We start from the raw sequence: 6,001 nt of genomic DNA, 5'->3' as shown, positions 1-6,001 counted from the left end.
TGTTAAGTCAAAACGTTCCTAATTCTTAAGCTTCTGTTCACCACAGACCTTATTTCAGGCATATTACCAAAAACTCGTTCAAAAAAACGTTTACTTTGAGACGATGGAACCGGAAGTGTTAAAATGCTGACTAATTTCCATGTTTTAGGACTCATTCCTGCACCACACCAATATTTGCTTCATTTTTAATTTTTTGGTGCAGTATGCTATGCTGAGAGTGTGAATTATCACTTTGTAATTTTTTTCTACAGTGTGTGTGGAATTGCTTTTTGCAGTGTCTATTCTTTGCATAAAACATTTTGTGACAGCTCTGATGTAACACGGCTAATGCAATTGTGTGTGTGTGTGTGTGTGTGTGTGTGTGTGTGTGTGTGTGTGTGTGTGTGTGTGTGTGTGTGTGTGTGTGTGTGTGTGTGTGTGTGTGTGTGTGTGTGTGTGTGTGTGTGTGTGTGTCACATGTTGATGTGTGTCTCCTACAAAATGAGGCAGATATTTCCAGGATGCTGTCTGCAGATTTTTTTTGTCCTGCTGTTTCTACATCTATATGCAAGAAGTGGAAAGCTTGAATTACAGAGGAGTGGAATGTAACTGGCCTTGCCTTAACCTCGATTTCTTGCTCGTTTTTTTAATTCCAAACTCATCCTTATTTTCCCAGCCAACCAAGGCTCTTTCTACTATAGGAAATATATTCCTCTTAGTTTGTCTCCATGAGTCAGTGTCAGCAGCTAACTTTAAAGGATTTGCCCTGCAGGAAATCACCAGGTAAGGTTCCTTTCCTCATACTTCCCCTTTCCTTCATTTTCCCCCTATTTATTCTTATGATTAATAATGTTGATACCTTCAACAGATGCTATAGTAAAACTGACAAAAAATTGAACATAAAGGTATCTGCCCTCCCGCCGCAAAGGCATGGAGATTTAAAATAGCTGCAATAAATCAGCAAGAAAATTTGAATTTGTAATGATTTGCTGACCCTGAAGGCTTTTTCTTTGCGGAAAAAAACAACATATTTAAGCACACAGGGGCGCTTCATGGTGAAACCTCCCCACCTGCTACCAGCACAGAGACAGGAACAGCCCCTATTCCTGGCTGAGGTACGGACGGTAATGAGGAGCTAGACTGATAGCTTCGGCTCTCACAAGGAGAAGGTTATTTACATTACACAGCCACAGCAAGTGGGTTTGTTCAGAACCGCTGCTTCACAGGAAGTATTGGGGTCATGCTGGCCTCAAGGAACAGTACCGCTCTGCAGAGGAGCCAGAGGTCCACATTCATTAAAAAAACATCTGTGACAGCGGAGTAACAAATGGCTGTGCCTCTGCTCTGGTCCTGTACTCCCTCCCCGCGGTCATTCATCATCTGCACTCGTACAACTACCAGCTCCGTGTTCACTGTTCATTATTCTCTCTCGCTCTCTCTCTCTCTGTTTAAAGTAGGGGAAAATCCCAAAGGTTTTTCCACTCCCAAGATGTTATAAAGGAGTTCATGGACCATTTGGAGGTACATTCATAGAAATGTCTTTAGTAATTAAGATGGGGCACACCTTTGCTGCTTTTTGTTTCACAGGAAGTGCCATGTGTAGTCTCTTACAGAAGAACCCTGCCTCCAATGCTTCATTTTCTAAGATCTTCATTACACAATTGAGAAAACATTAAAGATAGAAGAGAAAAGAGAAAGAAGAAAATGAAAGTTTAATGATCTTGTTAGAAAAAGTGGGTCACTGAAGAAATATAAGGGTGTGACATTAAGAAGAACACAATTGGAGCAAACACAGCATATTGGGGATAAATCTACGAATGATTATATGTATAATGAGGCTGAAGATTCAGTTAAGGGTCTTAATTATGCTGCTATATAAAACTTGGCGTATAGAACTGCAATTGGCTCCAAAGATTTTAAAGACTTATAAAGAAATATGCCTCTGGGCTGTGGCTTTTAAATCAGATGAGAGCACAGTGAGGGGTATTACAGGGAGTAAGGATTTAGTAGAGCGGACATGTGGAATCGAAAACTCAAAGAAGAACCGTGATGTTGTGTTTGATTAGCAAAAAAAACCTGGCTCATGACTCATTTAAGGCAGGTTAACATGCTAGTAAGTGGTTCAAGAAAGGAATAGTTTGACATTTTTTTGTTACTTCTGTTGTGTCTGTACTGTAAAAATATTGGTTCAGCCAGCTAGCTTAGCTTAATTTAGGAAACGGCTGGCTAGCTGGCTCTTTGCAAATGTACCAGCACTTATATTATGGTTTCTTATTAAGTCAACTTTAGATATTACTTGATTCAATTGGATGTTGTTTTTTACTTTTACATTTTTTCTTTTCATGCTATTTATTTGATCTTTCCTCTCCTAGGGATATTTCTCTTCAGTCTTCTTTATTGTTATTTTTTGGGATCACTTATCATGCACAGGCAAAATCATTTACTGTTTTAATATTTGCATAGTTTTTGGATTTGGTCTTAAACTGTTAACTCAACTGATTGTCAACATATATTTTCAGCTTCTTTACAGGTAAAACCCCTACGAGAAACAAACATATTTTTTGACTGTTGATTAAGTATTTATTGTACTCTTTGGTGAATATCTGTCTTTAGATCTCTATCTTATTGATTGTATATTGTTTTTTATTTATTCTTGGGCTGCAAGAATCGTGCACATGCAGAATCCTTTATTGTTTTGTAACGACTTAAAATGTTATCTTCTTGTAAGCTCTCATGAGATATACATGTTTTTTACAGTGTTGACCTTGTTTTATTTCATTTCCAACATTTAACAAAACCAACCACACCCTTGTGTATACGCGAGGGATTCGCTGACCTCCTTCTCCTGCGGCTGCTCAACTGGACGGTAATTGGAATCAATTTTGATGCTGTTATCGCCGCTGACAGATGCATGCAGGGCAGCAGCAGTGTGAACAGGTCAAAGGTCAAGGGAAGTCCTCCCAGGGGACTTGAAATGTTTGTCGCAAAAACTGTCATTCCTGAATCCTTTTCACGTGTGAACACTGGTTATTAGGACTCTTTTAAAGTTTCCTCACTGTTGAAGCAGCTCAAGGAAACAGGTGGCTGAGAGAGATATTTAAGGTATGGAGACCGTCTCCACAGGGCAGCCGCTCCATATACGCAGAGTACTCAGAGCGCATATGGCCACCCATTACCTGGTGGGGGCCCCCGAAATTAAGATTGAAAAAATTCATAATAATCATTACATTATTACACGAAAAAATACATATAAATTAGTTATGAACAAGGCCCACCGTTGTTTAAAAATCAAATAACCAACTGATGCTTAGGGCCTCCAAAAGCTTAGCAACGGCCCTGCGTCTCCACAACACTGGATTTACTATCACCCCATCCTGGGTGCCTCAACTCAATTAGAGACATGTAAGTCATAGCATGTCAATATTCTTCATCACTCACTACCCCCCCGCTGTATACATTAACCCAGGAGTCCATCGCCAAGGATTTCCATTTGACCCTAGCAGGGTCATATTTCAGGGTCATATTTTTATTCCCATCCGCTCGGCCTACTTCTGGAAGTGTGCCAAGGAGTAAACATTTGCATTATTCTTCATATTAGATATACAATTATTTTGCAAGTGAGTCGAAAGGTCAAGGTTAACCTGTGTGCTTATTTTCTGAGAATAAAAAAATATAGATATCATCCATAAGAAGTAAAGTCAAATAAGAAAACCACTTGCTGTTCTGAATTTGTAACATTATGGACTTGTGAGTCACTTTGGATAAAAGACTCAGCTAAAGGATTTGTTATTATAATAGAGAATCATACAAAAATAACCCATTACAACAAAGAAGAATAGTATGTGTTAAATTTTTTTTGTATATTTAAGATGTATGATTGAATTGAGGCCAAATGGTACAGTTAACCCGTAGCAATCCTGAAAATATGAATTCATTTACCGCAGTCGCTTGTCATATGTGCAATGGATTTTTCTTTAAATAAACATCAATTCCCTTTTCAAAAAATCTATATATATATGATTTAATTTTAACTATTGGTCACTTGAAGATGCTCTGAATAAGACATTTCTTATTGTGTTGGATATCTGTGAATCACACACATTCATTCTGTGAAAACCTCTCCGGGGATTGTCAGAAACACAATATCAGAGCTGACAAATTGAGTTCCTTTTATTGCATCAACCAACAACAGCAGAGGGTGAGCTTGTCCTTGACTCGCAGGAATCACAGGTGTGAACCTGCATCATGCAAAACTCAGGAGAGGCCGCCCGCAGTTCCTTATTAATCTGAAGCTCTTTGGGCCTCCACCATCTGCACATCCTTTACCACCTCCTTCTTATACATCTTCACACCCACACCATCCTCCATCTTCATTCTATTTTTTTACATCCAGAGTGATCAATTTAGTATAAAATAAAACATTAACACACGTACCCCTTTAATTTAATTATTTGTTTCCTGAATGAATGAATTAAAAAGGACAAACAAAAGGAAGAATGAATGAACAAAGAAAGAAGGATAAATATAGAAAAATAGGACAAAGATAGAAAGAGAGGAAGGATTTATTATTGAAACACAAATGATAGTGAATATTCTTAAAAGATAAATCTGTAACCTTGCCTTGAATCAGTTTGGCCGACTTATTTAAACACTTTGGTTGGAATAACGAAATTAACTTCAATTATAAGAAGTTAGTTTCAAAATCCTAGCAAGTTACAACGGCATACGACATGTCTCACCTTTCATGTTTTTGCAGTGTGTGCAGTGTCTGGATCGTTCAGTTTCACAGACATCTGGCTGACGTTTCTATTGGCTGACCCGCATTCTGGCTTTAAACCAACACGGAGAAGATGTGAACACTTCAGTGTGAAATGACTCTGAATTTTCAGGAGTTTTTCCTTACCTTGAGAAGCACACATTTGAAAGTTAATAGGCAACGTTTGTTTGTTAACATTGATCATTCTGAACCAATCATCTATATTTGTGTTGGTTTGTTAAATAAAGCATATTTTGGGGCTTCCTTAGGTCTGAATAATACAGGTATTTAGGGCTAGAATAATTTCCTTGTCCTGGACAGCCCTATCTAAGATACTGCTTATTTTCATTTTTGAAAGAGTACCAAAAACTATCACATGTGCTGGAGGGAACCCAGAATCAGACTCAGCTGGTGAGTGTAACATTGGTTTATTGAAAGAGTGAGCTGGAAGTGGAGGTTGGTTGGTGGTGGCGGCTGGTTGGTGGTTGCTGTGGAAAACGTGCTCCAGGGGGCTAGAGAGGTCTGGCTGTTCTTGGTAGTGTGGCAGGCGTTGGACTCCTCCTTGGAGAGACACAAAACAAGTGCAAGAGCAGGCAAACAGGTAAAAGCTTGCTGGCAAAATTGTCATACATTTGCTGGCAAATGGCTTGAGAAGTACGTGAAAAAACCATCCAAGCAACAATCCGGCACGGAATGAGTACAGCACCAGGCTTTCATAGTGTGGCTGGAGAGCAGGTGGCAGGTGTGGTTGATTGGAGATTTCTCCCAGCCGTGTGGAGCAGACTAGCAGGCAGGGCAGCGAGAGAGAGATTTTACACATTAATAGTAAATTAAAAAGTTTACTTACTTAACTTACCTGAATATATTGGGAAATTGTTCTGAAATCAAATCAAATAAAGCTTATCATTTACCTCTAAGAAGTGAATTTGTGATTTGTATTCCAGGTTTAGTGCAAAACAATTTTCCATCTTTTATCAAGCCTACCTAATGTGTTTATTTATAAAGAATAACATTCATAAGCATGAAGTGTTGTGAATAATAATCCAACGTTTAATCATTGCTGTTATAGCCTCCCTGAGGATGCGTATACACAGCTTTCTATCAGAATACTTATATTTCCATCTGTCTCTCAGTGAAAATGGCAGCTTTACTACTTGTGGCTGATGTTTGCTGCTCGTGTTTAGATGTGTTAAAACATTCTCCGAGGTGTTGAACATGCTGTGTGTATGCATATGAATGTATACAACATTGCCCCAGTAGTAGAGT

The sequence above is a fragment of the Eleginops maclovinus genome, chromosome 20 (genome assembly GCF_036324505.1).
Source record: "Eleginops maclovinus isolate JMC-PN-2008 ecotype Puerto Natales chromosome 20, JC_Emac_rtc_rv5, whole genome shotgun sequence".
Taxonomy (NCBI): domain Eukaryota; kingdom Metazoa; phylum Chordata; class Actinopteri; order Perciformes; family Eleginopidae; genus Eleginops; species Eleginops maclovinus.
This window is presented reverse-complemented; position numbering follows the sequence as displayed.